Source organism: Grammomys surdaster, unplaced genomic scaffold (assembly GCF_004785775.1).
Source record: "Grammomys surdaster isolate TR1022 unplaced genomic scaffold, NIH_TR_1.0 125600, whole genome shotgun sequence".
In the NCBI taxonomy this organism is placed as follows: Eukaryota; Metazoa; Chordata; class Mammalia; order Rodentia; family Muridae; genus Grammomys; species Grammomys surdaster.
This window is the reverse complement of record NW_021620443.1, coordinates 1,461,311-1,485,376: the sequence shown is the minus strand read 5'-3', so window position 1 is coordinate 1,485,376 and position 24,066 is coordinate 1,461,311.

Sequence of the window (24,066 nt, the reverse complement as noted above, 5' to 3'; positions counted from 1 at the left end):
ATCGGAGAGGCAGCAGGAAAGCAAAAGACCCTAACGCATATTTGACAATGCCTGGATGAAAGCAAAATTCCACAAGGTTACTCAAAATGGCTAAGTGACCATCCAGACCCACCGGCCTGGCCTGTGTGCATTCTTGGTAACTCGTTTTTTATCCTTGTCCTTTTCTCCATCGTGCATGTGAATTTGGGTGTTGTCAGAGACTTTCTGGCTCACACTAATATCGTGTTTCTGTATCTCCAAGCTGTTAGAAGTTGATGTTCACAACTGCTTGTCACCCCCATTCCGCTCAATAGGAGGAATGAGTCAGTAAATCCTGACCAGAGGTGTAACAGCAGCTTCCCCACCTGTTAAACCCTAAAGCCTGCCTGACACTCAGAGACAAATGATGACAGATCATGTGACCAAAACAACCAATCAGATGGTGCCAACTACATGGGGTGATTGTCATGGGCCAATGGGCCTTCTGTAGAGGGTATAAAGGTTTGCCCAATTCCTACATTAGAGTCTGCTTTTGCCATTTGCCAACTCTTGGAGTCTGTGTCATGTTAACCCCTGCACCCAAGGGTCTCAGTCATGGTTGCAAGTAACACCACTCCATTTTCAACCTTCTTCTGTTTCCTTTGGTTTTTCCTTTATCCCCCTGATTGACTTAATGGTTTCTCCTGAAGCTTGGAATGAATGATTAATTTTGCTTTTTTTTTTTTAATTATCAATATAGCGGGGATCACATGTGTTTTAGTCACTGTTAATGTAGAAATAAGAATAGGGGAGCAAAGAAAAAATAATCTTCCCTGAATTAATTAATGGAATTTTAAAGACATGAATTTCCCTCTAAGTTTGGCAATTTCCATAATTAATTTTGGAGATGCATCATATGCAATCCTATTATTTTAAAAATAATCTGGAATTATACGATGATTACTTGTTTGTCCTACAATAATTAGAGTGTTATTTCTATAAATTTCAATGTGAAGTGACTATGATTATATTATTGGTTTTTTTTCTCAAAGAATACGATAATTATAACTTCTAATTCATACAGTTTTGGTACTTCGTTGCCTGGCAAATGATCAATTTTTATAAATTGCTTCACAGTTGAGGAAAATCGGGATTTGCATAGTCTTCTATCTGAGGAAAATCAGGATTTGCATAGTCTTCATATCCTTCCCAAGATTTTTCTTTTCAACACAGAAAATTGCTGCATTCCAGTTGGAGAGACCACACAGCCTTTGCCTTTGTCAAGTAGGCAAAGCCAGTCTTGGCAAGCATCAGAAAATCAACCTTGTGATCCAGGAATATGATGCACCCTGCAGAGAGCAAAGCAGTCCACAGGACTCTTGAAAAAGGTGCACGGTATCTGTCCAGTGGAAAAATACACTGGATGACAGAAACTGAAGGACAGTCTACAAATCAAATGACTGAGTGTTTCCTAAGTATAGGCCAAGGAATGATACAGAAGAAGGGACTAAGCTGCTTCAGTAAAATCTTTATTTAATAACTATTAGTACACACATTCATTTGATTGTCTTTGTGTGCATGAGTGACCAGGAGGTGGGTACCACATTCCGCGTGTGGAGGGAAGTCAGAGGAAAACTAGAAAGCTTCAGTTCTTCCTTCTGACATTTGTTTCCAGGGATTGAACTCAGGTCCTAAGGCTTGGTGGCAAGCACTTTTACCCACCAAGCCATCAAAGCAGCCCAAGATCCTTCTTTAGTCATATGTCCCTAGCATCTCTTCCTTGGTTTTAGTCATTGTAATAAGATAAGTGTGAACTTTACAAGAAGCTTGCTGTAGGGATGGAGGTGGGAGGCGGATGTTTGATAACACTACTATTTTTTCAACTTTTCCTTCAGTCTAAAATTTACTTAAAAGAACATTTTCTATCGAAATATAGTGGTGGATACAGTCAAGAGGTTAAAGAAGGAAACCATGAATTCCAGGCGAGGTTGGAGCCCCAACCTGAGGAATATTGTGCCCTTGTGAGACAGAGGTAGTAGACAGAGAGGCTGCACTGTGGCAGGTGACTTCTCTGTGGCCTGAACACCCATGCTCCCACAGAATCAGGTAACTGATTTCTAGTACAGGTGTTGTGGATAATCAAAATCCCAAAGTCATTTAAGAATCCTAGAGTCAGGACACTAAGTATCCAGACAGAAAAACATGGGGCCCTGGTCATTCAGGTTGCAGTAGATAGATCTCTGGGGGAAAGCTCATAGCCATTGGTGGGCTAAAATAGAAAGAGAGAAGGGGACAAATTTGAACATTTTCCTGAAAGAAAACTTGTGGCAGACCTTTGACACTACAGAGCAGAAACAGCATCCTTGCCAGTGCATCTACACAGGGAGTTGGCTCTGTGGACCAAACACACCAACTTTAACTACGTGTTTGCTAAAAACACAAACTCCTCAGCTCCATTCGCTATGTTGGGTTTTAGGATCTGATCTTTGTAAGCTCCTGCAGTAGACTGTGCACCTCATGTGTGGCCTCTTCTGTAACAGGCTACTTTATTTCCAGTCTATTCTCATTCTGTTTAGAAGCCAAGGTGGATTTGCTATGACTCAGCACAGAATAGGCATCCACAACTGAAAGGGGAAAAATACTGGTATCCAATAATACAGATAAAACTCTAAAACATAGTGCTGAATGAATAAAAAAGAAGATGCAAAATATCATGTAACTTCTTATGGAACTCTAAGGGGGAAAATATTGTGTACTAAGAGGAATCTAACCTGAGTCACCAAGGGGCAGTAGAAGAGGAGGAGCAACTGCTAACAACCCTAAATGAAGGTTTCTGGGTAATGGAGACATTCTGAACCTTGATGGTAGTAAAGAGGCCATAACTGTATACTCTCGGAGCTCATTAGTTTTCCTACTTACAGTGGTGAACTTTAGTGCATATAGGTCACAGTTCTGAGTCTGGTGTAAACATTCTAGTAAAGTCCCTGAGAGCATACAGTGTGGGCGGTACAATGTCTGGGCTAAGATAGTTTTGTTACTAGGGAAACTGGGTTCTCTTTTGGGCTCTTTGTCCTATTAATAAAATAAATTAGGAACGGCCTTTGGAAAAAACATAGAAGACAGTCATATTAGTGTCTGAAAAAGAAAGAAATAGGGCAAGGAAGCTGCTAATCCCAACAGCTGCCCAGAATGGGAAGATGGAGATGTTGAAGAGGGAAGCCATGTCTTTTGAGTTAGGGTCCTAGAAAGCCAGGGTGTGAGCCAGGAGATCAGCAAGCAACTGCATTGTAAATGGGAGGCAAGCTTCCAAGAAAGTGAGAATACCCATAGTATCAGAGAAGAACACTTTAGAGGCAGTATCCAAAAGAAAGAGCTACAAAGAAAAAGAGACCATTACATATTCTAAATTCGAACCCTAAAAGCATGCAGGCTCAGAAATGTGTATGAAGGGAGGAACTTCTGGGAAGATGAGTACATTACCTTATTAAGGAGGTAATTATTCCTCCCATTGTCTTAGCATGGTTTCAAGTGAACCAGATTTTCCATGATATGGTCTCTTGGCCAGGTGGTTGACAGGTCCATCTGGATTAAGTCTCAACGATGGGGATGGTAACATGTAATTTTATAATCTTTATAATGTTACATCTCTATCCAGGACTAGGAATAAAACTCAGATTCTACTCCTCTGACCAAGGAGACGATATTTTCTCTTAATGACCTCTACAAAGCACTGAAATCTCCACTTTCTTATACATAGTTGTAAACTTTAAGGGGGAAATTGCAATGCTTCCATATATAAGGTTACTAAGGACAGTGAAAGTAGAGTCCAAAGTCCACCATGACTGAGTGGTAATCAGAAAGGCCACATATCTGTCCAGCCACCTGGCAGAGTTACACTTTCAACATAAACTCTTAGTCTGCAAAGTCTCCTTTGCTTTCTCCAAACTCTCAAATCATCTGATGTTGAGAAAAGTCAACAAAGAGTGTTTGTGTCTGAGAGCATACACTCTTTCGATGGAAGGGGTCTTGGTGAGTTAATATAAAGCACGGTGTTGCTTCTGGAATAGAAAGGAACTCTCCTGTGACTAATGAAGTAATTCTGGATTTTATAGATTGGGAATGCAGAGAGAAAGGAAGACTTGAATATGCAGTGTCATTGCTTTTTACACCTGCAAAATGAACAAACAATGAATCTCTATTACATACTAATATTCATGAAGGCACTCTATCCATGCTCAGTAAGAGGCAGCCTGTATAATGCCCTTTGTAGAACTTCCTTAAATCTTTTTCAGAATCATGCCAGAAAAGTACCATTATCAGCCTCACTCTGAGATGAATCTGGCTTAGGAGATTGAATGACTCGTTGAATAAAAATGATGCTTTCAGAAATACCAAGCAGTTCACCATAGGTGGTAGGACTTGTAGGTACTCTTCCACTGGGTCCCCAAGGATAACAGAAGACACAAAATGAGATCCCCTCTTCTGTTGGTGCATAATGTTGATATTTGAGTGGGCTTAACAACTAACCTGTGAGAATCCCAATGTCCCTCAGTTAGTACCAATGAAATGTAACAGAATCTCATCACATGAGATATCTGAGAACATTTTATTTCCCAACAGAGATTTTATCTAGAGAGTACTTTTAAAAAAATAAGTTTTTGTTTCCCTTGACATGTCATTTCTTGAATGTATTCTTTTCTTGCTGCTCTGCTGACCCTGGTAGTAGCAGATACAATTTCATTTCTTATGCAGACTGACAAATAGATGCTCAGTATCTGGCAACGCATATCTTGACTTCATTATTTCCTCATAGCAAAGACTTGAAGCTGTAATGTGTGAGAAGCAAAAGGTGCCAACATGACATTTACTCCCGCTAAGATGAATCTGATTAATTCTACAAGAAACAGCATCTTAACTCTTTGTATCCTACAGAAGGGATCTTGGCTGCCTTTACCAAACAAATCATTCACATGTAGAATTCCTTAGAGAGGGAACAAAAGTGTAAATGCTTACTAGTTAAGGGGGTCTGTAAATTTTCATGCAGAACACCCATTTCTGCAGACAAAGAGCTCCAGGTGAGGCAGAAGCACCTCTTAGATCTACTCAGGCCACATCAAGTCTGTCCAGCCTCAAAGGGGAAGTCCAATTCACAAAGAGAATACAAACCAAGGTGAAGGTCAAGACCTTTATGGGCACTGTTATTGCTTTCCAAAGAATGGTAGGATGGGGTTTACTTTTATTTTATCACCTCCAGCGAAAATGTTCTTCATGGTCCCATTGCCTCAGGGTGTGTGTGCAACAGTCATTCTATATCCCAGTGGTCCTGTACTTAGAATTGCTACTAAAAGAAAATGCCAAGACTACTCTCAGTTGTCACTAAGGAGCTTCTTTTACAAAGAAATCCACCTGAAATGACAACCTCAGGATTAATTGAAAACAAACAATCACAATCAAATACTTCTGGTACTTTTGTTGTCAAACAATGTAGCTCATATGAAATGTAAATAATAATAAAATTAATAAATAGCTAAAAATAAGTTTAATCTGGAACATTTTTCTAGCCAATACTTCTCGTGGTAAAAAACTGATTCCTGCCAGTTTTCACTTTGGTATTTAACTTCCTGGAGTCCTTTATTTCATAGCACCCCACACATTTCTCAAATATGTCTAAAAGAGCTGGTTGTCACCCCACAACAGTTTATACTAAATCTCAGAGTTTCCAAAATTTATTTTAAAGGTGATCTTCCAAAATTTTAGTTCTCTATATTTGAAAAACCTTGTTACTATCCTTTATTGAGAGACAAATATTACAATCTCTGGTTTGGTTCACCATCCAGAATGAGCTAAATATCAAACATGCAGAAGTTTTGTGGACAATACGATAAGTACACTCAATGCTATGTTACTAGAAAAATAAGTTTGTGGTCAATACACACATATCCAAAGAAAAAAAAGAATGGAGTGTGGCTGTATAAACATAGTAGGTATGTTCCTGGGGAGCTTAACAGCTCTAAAGAGCAAGATTGGTTTGAGGAGGATGGTTTAGAAACTTGTTCTTTAAGTAAAGGAAGAAAGTAGCTATTTTTATGGCTTTGTAAGTAGCATTCACCTTAGAATACCTGTTTTTATCACACAGGATATATGTGGGGGGGGATATTTAACTACTGGTGGAATAAAAGCTCTATCATCTTCTCCTCCCAAAAATGCACTTGATTAAGGAAATAAAAGGGGATATGGAGTTGAGGAGAAAGCCAGTTCTGCATTGGCAGACTTATTCACTGTCCTTTGCAGGTGATTGGTGACCCCGTGAAGTTCTGGTGGCAGTTGCCCTTGCAAATGTCAAGAAATCAAATAAAGCTGAGTGCCGGCAAGCGACACACATGGCACAGGGTTTTCAATGTGAGCACATGTCCTGAGGAGTCCAGGAACACATAGAAATTGCTCTTGCTTGGTGAGTTTAGATTCTGAAAGAAGCTTTTGTGTGTGAAGACTTAGGAATCCTCTGTGGCAGGCAAGTCACCCCTGTCTGCCCGTCGAGCCAACCCTGCGCCTTCTCCTTCCCTGTCTCGCCTGGCACGCACAAGCTTTTGTATGCCTGAATTGGCTCTTGCCAGAATGATCAAGAAAGAGACCCTTTTGTACCTCTCTACGGAGGTCTTTAGAAAGGAAACCCAGAGGCTAGGCGAGGTATTTCTTGACTATGGATGCTCACACACAGTAAAGAGCAGTTCTCTCACCATGTTATAAAACTCCTCTCATTGAACACCGTCCAGCAATCTGCTGCTTCAATTTCTCCATCCCATCTGTTTCCCTCTCTCCGGCTATATTTGTTAATATTTCCTCAAGCAGCAGGCTGGATTGCCCTCGCGACGCCACAGAAAAGGGACATAGATTGATCATTTTTTGTGGAATAGAGAAACGTTTATTCGGGTCGAAATAACAGGGAATTCATTGCCTTTCTACACAGTCACGAACAAGTTTTCCAACAAAATAGAAGGAAGGAGGGAGAGAAGGGAACAGGGAGAAAGGCAGAGAGGGGGGGGGAGAGAGAGAGAGAGAGAGAGAGAGAGAATATGCACCTGGCCGGGTTGTAGAGTTGGAGGCAGTGGAGAGCCATAGCTGCTTAGTTGTCTCTCTCTCCCTTGACACGTGAAAGCTCCCAGCTCCACCCACCATGTGTCAAATCTATCATTTCATGTGTCAGCAACCATTATTCCCTCTTTTGTCACCAGTTTTGACCAAAGGATGAAAAATTGCCCTCTTGCTCAGACAAAATTATTGCCGGGGAGGGGGCAGGTAGGAGAGAGGGCAACTTCAGTGGGGAGGAGGGATCCGAGGTGAGAGGCAGGGAGGCTTCCGTGCAGTGTCTGGGTTAACAGAATATTGATCTGCCTTCTAAAAACTGTTGATCTCTCTGAGCAGGGGATGACAAATGGTGGCAGCACACACACAAATAAAAAGTAAAAAATAAAAAAGACGGTCTCCAAGGACGTTGGGCCTGCTCTGAGTGTTTCGTTCCTATTTGTTTGGTTTGTGGGTTTCTGCACTGGGGATTTCAACAAAAATAAGAAAATATTAAAGAGAAATGAAACAGCCACACACACACACAAAAAAAAGTGATTCAGAGTAAAACATAGGGGAAGAAGACCAAGCCAGAACTGGAGAGGTCTACACACCCCACAGCAGGGCACCGAGGACAGAAAGTGTTGCAGACTGAAACCTCTCTGTCCTCGTGTGTCTTCAGAGCTGGATTGATACACACGTAGGAGAAGCTGTGGTTTCATACAAATAGGTATCCTTAATTATGGTGAGTTAGGCGTTTAAAAATAAAGTCAAACCACATACGAAGTATGATGCTGACGTTCACAGGGCCGCAAATGAAAAGAAATATAGAGGCCCGCATTCATTAGGCAAATACGGGATCACGAGGCATAAATCCAAATCGGAGGTTTGAGTAATTTTTCCCAACTGTAAAAACCAAGCATCAAATAAGGCGAGGGAGCTGACGGGTATAAAACAGCCACTATTTGTTTCCCGTTGGGGAAGAATGCAGGACTGTGACTAGGGCCTGGGACCATTCGCCATATATCCTGGCAGAATTCACTCTCATCAATCAGTCATCGAGTGTGTGACTTCTGGGAGACTTTAAACCTGTGATTTCTGATCTCTTCTTTTATCCCTTCATCTCCTGGTTGTCCATCTAAGAACCAATCAATTAGCACTGATAGAGTACTTGGGAAATGCTGCCATAATATGGTAGAATATGGTAGTATTATTATTTCTTCCAGCTTTATAAATTCCCTTCTCTCTGTTCATGATAGCAACTTTTAAGTCTAGAATACCATCCTCATATATAACACAATCCAGCATTTACCCGTAGTGTAAGTGGGTATATGGTATATTCCAGTCTATAACTCTAGAAACTGCATCTTTAACTGTCTCAGAAAAGGCAGATCTTTCTCATGATTCCTATCTCCCCTTTCTAGATATTTATAAACTGCAGTGGCTAGAATGGCTCATACTAGAATTATATAATATCTTCCTTTTAGTAAAATTATTAATGCTTAATGGGATTGAAGTGCCACCGTGTGAAAGCCATTCTGTTCTGCACACACAAGGGACATGCTTGTGTTCATGTTAGTTAAGGGAGCTGTCCAATGGAAGATTACATTATTCTAGTAAATCCCCCAAGTAGCTACATAGAATAAGAGGACACATGTGGAAAGTGTGCTCCAGAAAGTTGGGAAGTCAAGAATTCACAGAAAGACAGGTCCACTGTCCTCTCCGAGGTTCCGCTCTGATCTGGTTCTGCACCTGTTAAGTGACTGTTTTCTTCCTCCCAGTGCCCAGGCTCCTGGAACATGCAAAGACAGTGGAAAGCCTCACTTCACATTTTAGTCTGTTCCTCTGGATTTCATGGAGTCACCTACAACTTGTGTTAGAAATCTGTATATTTTTAATCTATATGCCCTGTGGCATTTTGAGTTTTTTTCCTCCCTGTGTGCTCAGACATTGCAATGCCGAGTTATTAATAAGTGAAATTTTAACTGACATGTGCTATGGTTGTCTCTGTTGTCACCAAGCCTGACAGCACACCAAATACCTTAAAACTTTTGCTGAAATAAAACTCAGAAATCTCTTGTTGAATGAATGGGAGTGATGAAGGACTAAGTTCAACTCAAAAGTAGGGATAATTCCTGGCAGACAAAAAGCTCTGAGTTCAGTCCTCACCATGATCCTCACCAAAATTCACCAGAACATGGGTCAGTTGTTTAATCTGGAGAAGAAGTGGCAGTCCAAGATCACCTCTGTTCAACTGATTTTAATAACACAAAGTAAACACTCATACCAGGAATCTACATACTGCATAGCTACACACTAGAAATCTACACACTGGGTATCTACACACTATGTATCTACACACTCATATCTACACACTGGTATCTATACACTGGGTATCTATACACTGGGTATCTACACACTGGGTATCTACACATTGGGTATCAACACTGAGTGTTTACACACTGGGAATCTATATGCCAGGAATCTACACAATGGGTATGTACACACTGTGTATACAAACACTGTGTATCTACATACTTGTTATCAACATACTGGTAATCTACATGCTGGATATCCACACACTGGGAATCTACGTGCTGGGAATGTACACACTGGGTATCTACATGCTGGGAATGTACACACTGGGTATCTACATGCTGGGAATGTACACACTGGGTATCTATATGCTGGGTATCAACACACTGGTTAGCTATCTGCATCTTTTCAATCAAATAACCCTCACCCTTCTTCTTTCCCAGGTAAAATTTGGGTCAGCTTAATTAAACAACTGTATTTTAAAATATCAGGAGGAGAAAAAAAGATAATTTTAGTTTTGTTACTCAAAAAAATAAGTTTTGACTGTTTCTTTAAAAAAAACAAAAATTTTAAAAAAATCAAATAAAAAAACAAACAAAAACTTAAATGCTTTGACAATGAATAGCAGTCAAAACAATGGTGAGACTTAGTCAGCTTCAAGGAAGAAAAACTCGGTTCGCTTAACAAATAGTGTTAGGCCCTGAGGAATGGCTCCATAGTTACAAGAGTTTGCTGCTCTTGTGTAAGGCCAGGTTCATTATCCAGCCCCACAAGGAGGTTTGCAACTATCTCTTACTCTGGTTCCAGGGCATGTGATGCCCTCTTCAGCTTTCCACAAGCACTAGGCACACACCTGGTACACAGACTTGCATTCAGACAAAACAGTAAAATACGTAAAATAATAAATTTCAAAAATCTTTTAAAAGCCTTGAACAAAACATAACCACAACAAGAAGCACTCAGTGTTTTCACTGCATGCTATAAGAGAAAGCCATCACAGAAATTAGTTTTCAAATCCCTGCATACCGAGAACTTCTGAATTTGTTGACCTCTAAGGAGTATCTGTTAATATTAACCAGTGACATAAATAATATGCATGATTAGAAGTGCATTGTGATAAAAATCCAGATTCCAGTCCCAGTGGTGTGGTTTCCACATCATACTTTTTCTCCTGTGTGGTATTTGGCAAGTAGCTTAGTCACTCTGTATCTATCTAGATGTTCATGCATAACTTACATTCAGCACCTACTACATTTCTTCCTTTATTGAGTTACTAGGCACTAAGAGATGGAGCCATTGGTGGCAACTTGTGTTTTCAGCATCAGACTTTTCAGTAATGTTACAATGCAATAAAATTATTTTGTACAATCTTTAAAACAAAAGCCACATTTAACAAACACTGAAGTGACATATAGGATAATATTCTTTCCTTCAATAAGAATATATACAAGATAATGCAAATGAAAATATGACATACCAGGAATGCAGGAATGTCAAGCTGGCAGAGTGGCTTTGTAGTAGTAAGAAATGTTTGCTCGTAGCCAACTTGAGAATCCTGAGTCTCACACATTGTCAGGATTCTATGAGAGTTATTAATAACTCTACATCTTAAAATTATTAGCTACAAAGTTGAATTCTAAAATGAAATGCCCTGTCTGTACAGCCAGTTGAAAATAAGTAGAGTGTGGAAGACAAACTGTATCTAGGTTCTGAGCCATTGATCTTGAGTATTCTCCACTGATAAGTGTTCTCCTTCAGGTTACTCCTAACCAGGTTCGCATCCACTATTTCCTTGTCACTATGAGCATAGTTCCTGACAAAAGCAATGAGATGAAGATACATTTATTTTGGATTGTAGTTCCAGAGAGTATCAGTGCATCAGGACAAGGAAATTTGGTGACATGCCTCAACTCAAGGCCGAAGGAATGTGTAGCAGAGGCTGCTTACATCGTGGTGGACTAAGAAACAAGGAATAACTTAGGAACTAGTCTCATGTTGTAACCTTCCAGAGACCTACTTTCATCATCTAGCTTTGATGTTTAAAGGTTCCTCTGCATCCCAAAATAACACAACCTGCTGGAGAATGAAGAATTAAAACAAGAGACTTGGGACAATTTAGGTTCAAGCCACAGCAGTGTCTGTATGCTTTGCTGTTCCTTGGTCTCCTTCCTCTGCCTTCTTTATAATGAGTCTCTCTCTCAATCTGAGTACCACATAGTCTGTCTTTTAATTGAGATGAATAAGCCATCCCTGTATACAGAGCACATAGAGTAGAAAGCGGCCCCCAAATTACAAGGAGAAACCACAAAGATAGTATTTTTAAATCTGAGCATGCACACATACACACACACGGTGTCACACTGTAAAATGAATTAAAATAAATATGGGAAAGGAGCCAGTAGTCTCATATTGGAGCAGGAAATAGACATTATAGCCTGGAGCAACATGTCACACTAGAAAGGAAGTATTCCAGAAAAAGGAAAACTCCCACAACTGTGAGAGAATGTCAAGAAACACAGGGTCAAGTAAAACAGCATTCGGTAATCAGAGCAATAAAGTGGTACTCAGAGCATCCGTTATTAGGCATCCCTGGGCCGAAGGATAACTAAATGAGGAGAAGGAAACCTACTTTGTGGAAAATTAATTTTTTGAGAGGCATACTCCAGAGTTCAAGTGACATTAACATGGAATTCTTTCTCTGTTCACCTCCTAAGAACTGGAAATACAGGTATGTATTCAGGCCCAGATCAATAGATGAGGACTCTTTATCCTTCAAACAATTGAGCCTAAGTTCCTGTACATGGCAAATTCTGACCAAAGAACAGTCTGTCTAGATGAGGAAGGAAGGCATCCAGCACTCTCAGGGACCTGACAAAGGCTTCAGCCGGGCATTGAGGTCAACATTAACAGTGAAGGGTGATAGTGGTCAATTTCCTTGATATAATTTTATGACAATGAAACAGATTTTAGGTTCTTCCTCCTGAAAACCAATCTCCACTCTGATCATAAAGGAAAAACTCATGCTCTCAAGAAGACATTAAGCCTTGGTGGAATGTGGCAGATGGAAAAGGACCATCAACGCCAACCAAGGAAAAGAGACCATTCTCAAGAGTGACAACATTATTGAAAGACAATGTAAGTTCATTACTGGTAACAGATGTTCCGTCCTAATCTAAAATGTATTCACTTGTATTTCTTTGTTGTAGTGAAATACCTGACCCTAGCCACAGTAAGAAGAAAAATGGGTTCATTTGTTTCATAGTTTTGGATAACAAAAGTCCCTGTATCATGACAATGAATCCAGTATAGACCCTTGTCCCAACCATATCATATCATGGCAAGAAGTTTCATGACACAAGTGTCTAAAGACGAACTCACAGGGCATGAGAGGAAGTCAGTTACTGGGGAGGATTCATTCTTGCTCCTTCAGAACAACTCACAAGTCTCATGAGAATCACATGGTCCTGTCTGAGGGCAGTAGCCCAGTGGTTTCCTTATATGCTCCACATCCTTCAGGCCCCATCACCTGTTAATGCCATCACACTGGGGACCAAACTTCCAACATCTGAACATACAGGGTACAAACCTTACCCAAACCATAGTAAGTATTAGAAATGGGGGTGTGAGGGCGAAGCACATGAGAACTCAGGGCAAAATCCTTGCTGTTTTCACATTTAAAACTATTCTACAATCATGTCATGGGCTGGAAAGATGGTTCAGGAGTAAGAGCCACAGACTACTTTTGAAGAAGATCCAGGTTTGTTTGCTAGCATCTACATCAGGTGGCTTCCAGATGCCTGTAACTCTAGTTTCTGGAGATCGCATAGCATTGGTTTTGGTAGTAAATTTCATTTTCATTCACACACACACACACACACACACACACACACACATGCCACACGCACCACATAACAAAAAATATTTTTTTAAAGGTTATTAAGAATAAAGACAAAAAAGAAAACTTAAAGATCCAAGTGTGAGGATGAGGGCTACAGTAAGTCTCAAGAAATGTCAGAGACACTGACTGCCCTGGTTTTGATAGTTCTAAAATCTGAAGACTGAAGCAACTTTATTAGTAGTCACAAGTACTATTGAAAGCTCAGTTGTTCCTAGAAATGGTCATGGTTTGAATCCACCCATATCCTAAACTGGGTGTTAGCTACAAACCTTATGTGTGCAGACACATCTGCATGGACACCTCCTGCCACATCACAAAAACATGTAGCTGTCACTGTCACAATGAGCCCCACACCTTGACCCAGTTGGGCACACCTGAGAAGCTAAGTTCACCACATTAAACCCTGGCTCTTTCCACAGCTTGTGATGTCTTTCTACTCATTTTGAAGCAGTTAAATTACAAGACAAGATGGCCTGCTGTACTTCCTTTTCAGCTTTTAAAAATTAATTTCCTAGGTTTAGCACACAAAGTAATGGACTTCATTATGAAATTTTCATCTTCTATACTTTCTGCCTCTAAAACAATATTGCTCAAAGTAGATGAGTGATTTATCCCACTGAGAAATCAACCCACCTCCCACCCAGTCTTTCCTGGCTCTGTTTTGGAGATTAAGAAATGAAGAGTCAAGGTCAATATCCTCCCAACACCTCACTGGTTACAGATTAATGGCGGTTAATGGCTCAATGAGGATAGCTCCATCTGTGTACTCCTCCAAGACTTCCAGGACACTGGCTCAGTGTCTGCATGTGCACGTGTGGTCAGAAAATGGAACCAATCAAGATGTCAATATTTTCAACTGGGTTTAAAGATTGTTTGTGTGCTTGAGTGCTTTGCCTGAGTATGTGTCTGTACGCCATGTGTGTGCATGGTTTTCAGAGGCCAGGAGAGGGCATCAGATCCTCTATAACTAGAATTACAGACTCTATGAGGCACAATGTGGAGTGCTGGAAACTGAACCAGGGTTCTCTGGAAGAACAGACAGTGCTCTTAACTACTGAGCCATCTCTCCTGGCCAAGATGTCAATGTTTAAAATTCTTTTTTTGGTTTCCTTTTCTTCATTAAAAGATTTGAGTTTTCCTAAACCACCTAGGTCTAGGACATAACAAGAGGGAACCTGCTTTGAACTTCTAGTTCATATCTAAATCATATGCAAATATAAAAGAATGACCACACTTTCTTTTCCCTCCATGGACTACCAAAGCTCTTCTTTAAAATTCTTCACAATACTTCACTAACCATAGCCCTACAATGAGGGAGTTCGCATATATATCCTCTTCCTCTAAGCATCAGCTTCTTCCATCTGTAAAATGAAAGAAGTAGACTTGATCAGTTATAGCAACAATCAAGTGGTGTCCTCTTTGATGGTTGAATCCATTGTGGAAGACATTTATTGTTATTGCCTATTTCTAACATAAGTGATATCTTTTAAAAAATTATCAATTTAGTAATTATTGATTTAATTATTATAATTTGTGAGATGAATGTTTATACTTGGCTTATAAATGTCTAGATACGTCTAAATGAAGCTGAATTCCTAATTTCTAAAACTCTTGTTTTCTTAGATAGATTTCATCAGAGATTCTTACATAGATATCATTCATGGACCAACTTACTAAGTTATGGTACTGAAGCCATGTAGTAGTCATCAAAAGGGATTCTAAAGGTCAGAGTTATGGACATCTTTGAGAATTTAGTGAAAACTGTGTAGTATCTTTCCAAAAACAACATAGCTTGATATAGATGTGCAGTTATAATTATACTCACAAAGTAAACTAAGGTCCCTTAATGCATATATATGTGTAGTATGTATTATGTATAATGTAAATGCACCCTTAGTACATATAATATGTGAGATATATATATAATTTGTCAGGCAGAGACAATCTGACTAACTAAACTAGTAGTAATTGGCCACATTCAGTGAGAGACCCTGACTCAATAACTAAAGCAGAAGGTGATTAAGAAAGTCATTCAGCATCAGCCTCTATGCACATGTGCACTGTCTCACACACAAAAACATGTATCCACATGCACACAACATTACACCTAGACACAAGGTAAAGGTGAAATAAAAAAGGCAAGCTCAAGACTTATATTTAAGGAACCACAGAACATACTGTAATATGATTTTCTCCCATTGCTCCCCAAGCCCCTTAAGGCATTCAGCCTAAAACTAGTTGTTTATACATTTATTTAGTAAGTATTGAAAATGCAATGGTAAAGATATTTATGAGACATTTAAAAAATTTGTAAATCTCTCTCTCTCTCTCTCTCTCTCTCTCTCTCTCTCTGTGTGTGTGTGTGTGTGTGTGTGTGTGTGTGTGTGTGTGTGTGTGTTTTAAATAAAGTAGAAGAGACACCAAATGTGTTAAGAGTAGTTACACTTCATATTGGAGATAATGCAAATCCAATGAAACTACATTATGTCAACCCTGCATTTAAATGCAGAAGGATACTGGGAGAAGAACAGCGATTAGTCAGATAGAGTTAGCATGTTGTATAAGCATAGTTTGAAAGTCCCTATTAGGGTTTGAGACATCCTTTACATCATATGTCTCAGTGTCTGATCTCTAGCTATGACAGTTGCATATGACTATCTACAGGGTTGATTCTCTGTGAACTGAAAGCTGTGGATTGTGGAGTGGCTGTAGGTGGCAGTAAATGGCTAATGTGGGTGGTCAGTGTCAAGATAGGCAAAGGACATCCTGGATTAACCATCCACAGAAGACATCCCACAGCACACCCTCAGGGCAAAGCAAGATAACCAACTTGTAAACCAGCATCTTCTGTGTTTCTGTCCCAGTGCTAGGCCTAAACAGTCTGCCTTTTCCCTGACATCAGGCAACACTGACTTAACCTAGACACCGTAAGTATTTAGATACGCTCTCTCAAAATAATCAACTGTCTAGACACAAATGAACTCTTTCTATTGGAATATGCAATGTATCGTTCATGTTTTATAAACAATTGTACAATCTTGATTGTATCCAACTTGAATGTACTCAAATGTCTGGCTAAAATAAAATTTTGAGTAAATTTGAGGAAAGAACAAATACCATCCCAGTTCTTAGCGTTCATCAGTAATATCTTTTCTGATGTTCCCTTTGTGCTAATATTTAGTTATGAATAATGACATTAATATAAAATCTTGACAATTGTTATATAACATATATTTTAATCAGAATTTGTTGTTAATTAAGAATTTAAGTGACAACCTGTGTGAGAAGAATCTCATTTAAAAATATATATTAAGCTCCTACCATGTGGCAATTACAAACCTAGCTTCTGGAAGAGAATTAGCCAAGCTGAAGAAATATGTAAAACTACTTTTCCAGACGGCTATGCTCAAAAATAAAATCAACTTTCTTTTGTAGAGTTGTATCAGTTCTGACTGAAAATATGCTGTTTTGAGATGAATTATAAAGTGTCAGAATTCATGGTTATGAACAGGGGTTTCCAGATACATATAATGACTTGGAATTTGTGTTTAATCTAACAAACCACACTGACTATTGGATTTGTGTGTCTGTGAATATAAAGATTTATTGTCCCTGGAGGTAATTATTGACCTCAACATCTTATCAGTCAATATTTACCTCTTGGGCCAATAAATCTTGATATAACCTCATGAAAGTCAATATCTGTTTAATAGTGTACTTGGAAATCTGTAATAGTTTGATAACAGGCTTCAATGTCACGCTGGCCAGTGTACCCCTCGCATCAGAAGAACACTGGAGCATTCTTTCTTTGTAACGTAGACTGGACAGCTCTGGTGCCTGTGATCTGTTTGTGGCCCCTCTACCTCTGGGTTGGGATTTCTATATTACTTTTTCATCATGTTTTACACACAGCCCTTCCCTTTTGAGACAATTTCTAAGTCCCTTCAAAGCCTGAAACTAATTTAACGCTCATTCAGTTTTGTTCTCTGCTTTAGGCATAATGCCTCATCATTGCAAATCAAATGTGCTTCTGTGGACAGGTAGGACGTTGAGACCTGGTGCCTCACAGGGTCACTAAGTCAAGCATTGCTCTTCCAGAAGTGTCATGATGCTGTTGTTAGTTCTGAAAGCATGCCCTAGACGCAGGAAGGACCCAGTGCTGTTAGATTCTTGGACAGTAGATGAGTCTTTAATAACTAATATTATCATTTTCTTATTCTGAGAAGTCAGCCTGTAGGGTTCCATTGGATGGTATGGAGTTCAAGGACCTGCTGCAGGATTTGGAAATATGATAGCTTCACTAGACATGCTGGTTGATGAACGCCTGATACATATGTGTTGCTTAGACCACCAAAGAAGCAAATATTAATTTTTGTTCTTTCATGTGCACTTTCTCAAACATTAAAAACTACAAAGTATATTTATGCCTCTTGGCCATGCAAAGCAGTGAGCTTACAATGAAATAAATCAAAGATACTACATTCCCAGTGGCAGCAGCCACCTTTAGTGGGTTTTGCACATTCTATCAAGGTTTCAATACCACCCCCAGGCTTCCTGAAGCCTGAACTAAGAAGTTCCACCTAGAGTCAGAACCTGTATGGATCTGTGTGCTAATAAAATTCTGCCTTCATAGTCCTGCCTGCACTGGTCAAAGTTTCGAATCCAAATTCATTATGTTTATGGAGTTGTTCATATGGCTGAAGCAGCAACTTGATGGAGCAAAAAAATGAATAGGAAAATATAGATGCCATTGGTAGTGTATCTGGGCTGCTCCTTACCCATTCATACAGTATGGCCTTTGAAATCTACAGGAGTAGATGCCATCACTAAGAAGTACACTAAGCTGTGGGCTGTGGGGCTTTCATGGTGCATCCTTAGCAAAGTGGCAGCTCCTCTCAGGATTAGATCTAGTGCCAGAAAATGAAAGGGATATGAGCTTTCTATCTCGGGTTCTATAAGAAAGCAAGCTGAGCAAGCCAGGGGAAGCAAGCCAGTAAGTAACATCTCTCCACGGCCTCATAGATGAGCTTGGTTTCTGTTTTCTTATCATCAGCTATGATAACAAGTACTGCATATTATCTTGTTTTTATAGAATGGGTGGAGGAATTGAGCTTCAAAGAGAGGAAATAAAGAGCTGACATTACAAGGGGCTGGGACTATCATAAACATTGGACTAGAACCAATTTGCAGGTTTCCATTCATTCTCCTGTCCCTCTGGGTCTCTCTCTTTTCTCTCCCCATGCCAGACTCTGCCCCCATTCCCATCCCCATCCCCTCTCCCCTCCCCCTCTCTCCACTTCCACCTAGATCCACCCTCCCTTCACTTCCCATGAATGCATTTTCCCCCTTCTAAGTGTGATTCAACTATCCCTTGGGCCTTCCTTCTTGTTTGTCTTCTTTGGGTCTGTGGAGTGTATCACGAGTATTCCGTCGTAGAGATTGCTCACCCACGTACCACCAATTTCCTTTCTCTCTCCCCTGCTCTCCCTAAATCTGAACTCCCCCTCCCATACCCCTCCTGTCTCCCACCCAGTTCTCTTCTTGTTTCCCTTTCTGAGAAAGATTTAACCACTCTCCCTTGGAGCCTCCTTGTTATTTGACTTCTTTGGGTCTGTTGTTTATAGTGTAGATATCCTATACTTAATGACTAATATGTTCACAGCAGCTTTATTCATAATAGCCAGAAACTGGAAACAACCTAAATATCCCTCAAAGAAGAATGGATAAAGAAAATGTGGTTCATTTACAACATGGAATATTATTCAGCCATTAAAACCAAGGACATCATGAATGTCACAGGAAAATGAATAGAACTAGAAAACATCATTCTGAATGAGGTAACCCAAACCCAAAAGGACATGAATGGTATGTACTCACTTATAAGTGTATATTAGCTAACTAACTTTTAAATAACACTATCTATGACTCAAACCCAAAGAAACTTTAAAAGCATAATATGTTAGAATGCTAAAGACATTTATCACTGACATTTCTAAAACAGATAGGTCAGTTTATGGACATAGTGACAGACCATACAAGATATGGTTACATATGAATATGTGGCTTTTCTAGCATGAACATGAGTGCTTGTAAAATCATACCTGGAAATACAAATTATCAAAAAAAAAAAAGACAGAGTCACATGCCAGAATGTCCAGCGTTTTAGGCAGTCTGAATTTTAATCTTCTTCTAGTGACTTTGGAGCACATGGGCACTATGGAGCAAAGAAAGCCTTCACCCCTACAGCCACTAATAGTACCTACAGATTACTGTTAGCTCAGAGGTTCGCTGCAGTTTAAACTCCAGATGCTTGAGTTGAGTTTGTGGAAAACAAACAAACAAACAAACAAAAGAACAACAAGTCTTAAGACTGACATTTTTCCCTCACCCTGAAAGCAATAGAAGCCGTTGAGCTTCTATTAATAGTGGACCCTAAATAGTCCACAGCTGCACCAGTCCATTGTCTGATTGAGTTACATCTGACCCTAGTTAAGGGTGATTGTCAGTGTCTACAGTTGAATATGTAAGGTCTCTATTTGTCTCTCAGATGTACCTTGATGCTTCTGGTGTTTTAGGGTGTTCATCAAACAACTCTCCAGAATCCACGTGTTCACATAATGCTCAGCCACCCGAATCTCACAAGGAAAGAATATAATTCTGAGTTCCTTTCATTCTACAGTTGAACTCCTTTCTAAACTTGTTCTTCATATAAGCACTAAATGTTTAGCCAATTTGTATCTCCCGATCACACCGAGAATTACTCAAATCTCCCCTTTTGATAGGCTGAGTCCATCAGGATTGCTGTGTCAGGCTTCCTCTGACTAAAATCTTACTCATCAGAGGTGGCTCTCTTCAAGATCATCCATAACTGCTAAGGCATACTGCTGGGTGTTCAGGACTTTACAAGACTTATTGATGCTCAAAAGCAGTTGGAATCCAATTATGCCAAAGACCCACAAAGCTTCTTTAATTTCACCCCCTTCCAAGTAGAACTTTAATCTTCAACTACTTGGTTTGCTTCCAAGTAACCATGAGGGGTGGTCTAACAGCTTTATCTGTCTTAGAGTCTGGGCAAATCCTGAGAAGACCCCTGCCAGACCAAGCACTAGGCACAGCCCTGAGAGAATCTCTAGTTGGAGCACAGGTGGTCAGAGCCCACTCACTATAGGGCAGCTTCCAGATATGTGTTAGATCCAGACTTTAAGCTATGGGACTTACATCCTGCCATCCTTGAATTGGCTGGAATCCAAAGTGGGTGGTTGACTAGGATTAGTTGCTTCAAGACTAATGCAATAGTTGGTTACCATAGAGGTTTATAGGAAGTCAACATCCTCTTTGGAAGCCAGACTTCAAGTGGTCATTCTTATCCATTTCTCAGATTGATTTAGAAGAGTTAGAAGCACTTCTGAGAGTACCCTAAACTAAAACCTAGGTAATGTTACAATTTTGTAATTTTGATGATACTGTTGATATTTTGGAAAGAGAATTTAAATAATTATTTACCAAAATGTCTTCAAATTAATGCATCTATTTGCTCTTTAATGCATTTATCCATCTGTGCTTTTACTGAACAGTACTTATATGTTCATATTTCCAAATATGACTTTCAAATTTCAGGGCTTTAAAATGTAGTTTGAGTGAAGAAAGAAAATGTTGTGTGACCAGAAAAACTAAGAAATTTAATAATAACCCTTAAAGTTATAAAGATAGATGTTACAGAGTGGTGTGAAATTAAGAGCCTGATGTGTGTTAATGTGGACAAATATTCACATTACTATCAGTATAATGAGTCTAAGCTATAAGAAGTCTTCCAAACTTGACTATTTAATCAGACCCTATCCAGACTCTATATGTAACCAATCCAACCACCTCTGCCTGTTGAACTTTAATGTAAGTGCTTCAAGGGATGCTATTGCTGAATAGACAGTCCCACCACTTCTGTGGTTATGTATCTATTTTCTGTTCATGTTCCTTCCAGCTCCAGGATCTTTCACCAGTTGTCACTATCTAAAATTCTCCTTTCTAACTGGTACCTGCTACTTAGGCAACTACCACCTGAACAGAACAACTTTTCACTTTCTATTGGTTCAGTTTGCTTTTATAGATCCTCATGTACCTCTCCTTTAATCGCTGTTGAACTACTGTCCTCCTATAATTTTTAATTGATGTTTATCTGCTACTCTAGCCCATAAATTTCTTGAAGATAAAACATGGGTATGAATTTTCTCATTCTTTCATTTCTAGCACCAATGATGGACACTCAATAGCTGAAATATGGAAAGACAACCAATATCTAAAGTGTCAGAAGAGATTTCCAAGTGTTGGAGGCACCTGGAAAACCTAAAGAAAGTCAGTCTTCAACTAGCTTTGACTGGCAGGGAAGAGTTGAATTATTCTATCAGGAGTAAAGCTCATGAACAAAATCTGAGAACCCTGTAGGGTCATGACACCTTCAAGAGAAGATTCGAGAATCACACTATGAATAGATAAAACTTGAAAAGTTAAGTACGGCAGGTGATCATTGCCTTTATCACCCCAGGAAGAGGACTTGAGAATATTAAAAGTTTTTGAGCTTCTGAGGTTGTAATGGTTTTATGCTTGACCCAGGAAGTGGCACTATTAGAAGGTATGGCCTTGTTGGAGTAGATGTGGCCTTGTTGGAGGAAGTGTGGATATGGGCTTTGAGACTCTCCTCTTAGCCATGTGGAAGCCAGTATGCTACTAGCTTCCTTTGACTGAAGATGTAGAACTCTCAGCAACTCCTATACCATGCCTGCCTGGAGGCTGTCATGCTCCCATCTTGAAGATAATGGACTAAACCTCTGAACCTGTAAGTCAGCCCCAATTAAATGCTGCCCTTATAAGAGTTGTCTTGGTCATGGTGTCTGTTCACAGCAGTAAAAACCTAGGACAGAGGTTCTTGAGTCATATGCATCTCACATCTCCCTCCTCCTTCTAGGAGGAGATTATTAAGTGAGCTACAGATAGCATCCATGTCCTGGGTACTCTTATAACTGAGTAAAAAGCTCCTAGTCTAGAAGGAGAGAAAATGAAGGTCTTGGTATGGGGTGCCATATTCTGTAACAGCCACTGTCCCAAGTTGAAGATTAATTCATATTTTGTAAAGGAATGCTTCCATCTCATGTGCATATCAATCATTTTCCTTCCAAGATCCCTACTAAAGGGTTGCCACACTCACAAATCTTTTGAAGTTCCAGGATTTTTTTTCTACTTTTCTTTCCATTTCCATCCAAGAAAACGCATTTTCTAGTCATGAGCTAGAATGAATTCAGCATTTTTATGTATTATGCTAAAGAGGAACCTCCTCTTGATTTGCAGAATAACTCTTTATGGTATATCTATACCTACTGAATATCACCTCTCTTCCCTAACTAGGCAAGGCTTATGACTCCATAAAAGCAAGAGTTGTTTGTCTCTAGCATAACCACTTCATTTAAGCTCAATGCATGATGGGTTGCTGAGATATGTGAAGAACTAAGTGTTCTGCTTTTTGAAAGTTTGTTGTTTCAGGATATTGGTTTTGCCCAACGGCTTTGCAGTGACTTTCAACACTACACGAGTACTTATGGTTGATTTGGGAATGACCAAGGGAAACACATCCAAGATATCCCTTCAGTTTCCTCTGTATTTTCCCTTGCACTGAGCCTTCCACATTTTTATAGAAATAAAAAAAAAATCATAGGCTTACAAATCAAATATTTCTTGTCTTCCAAGTATTCAGTATAACTGTACCCAAAAGTTTGTCCAACATCTAACCACAAATGAGTAGATACCCAACCACTGAGTCACTCAGCACCCTGCCCAGCCCAGGACCCTCTAACCACAGTTGGGGATTTCATCCTTTAATCTGAGCACATTTCCTCATCATGGTTCCTACAGGAGAAATCTGGGCAAAGCTGAGCTCTAGACATCAATTAGGTAGACCACAGAAGAGACCTTATGATTACCTCAGGTTGAAGATGCCAATGAGTGTCACACCATGGCTTGGGTTTTAGAACACCCACCAATCTTTTTGAGCGGTAAGGCAGAGTTGTGCTGTCAACAAGTAGGCCACTTGGACATAAGCATTATCATAATGCCTGTTCATCTTACCATTTGCTTCTTTTTAACAAACGGACACTGCTTAACTAGTTTATTTGTGGACACTACAAAGCAGTTACTTGTGATTTTAACACTAAAACTCTGTGCATATTAATCTTGGTCTAATCCAGTTAATAAGTTTTAGATGGTTTAAATAAGATACAGGTGTATTTTGGAGAATGTGGGATTTCTCATTTAATGTTCACAACATCTGCTTCTCTGTTCTCTGTGTCAAGCACATGTCACAGAGTGCAAGATTAATTCAGAGAAAATGCAAATTTGATGGGAAGAGACGCTGTAAGTTTAGACTAAGATGTGTGTACTTCCCATGGATGCTTCCATGAATCAACCGCTTTGCTCCAGTTATTTTCCCAGGCCAGGTTCTCAGAAAGGGAACTAGACAGCATACGTTTGCTGTTCATTAATTTATCCATTTCCATTCAAGAAACATTTATCAGTATAACATTTACTGTTTTATATTGGTGTCATAAGAGATGATTATGTAAAAAGTGATATTATGTTCTCGGATTCAAAATTACCACTAGAAAAATGTCATAATGAATAAAATATTTGATTAATAAATTATAGTGTATCTTATTTAATTTACGTTTCTGCCAGAATCTAACACACTAATCTTTTAGGTCAGTCTTCAGTTATAACTTACTTGTTTGCAACAAGACAGTGCATGCTGTCACTTGAGAACCACAGGAACAGAGTAAACACTTCAGTCA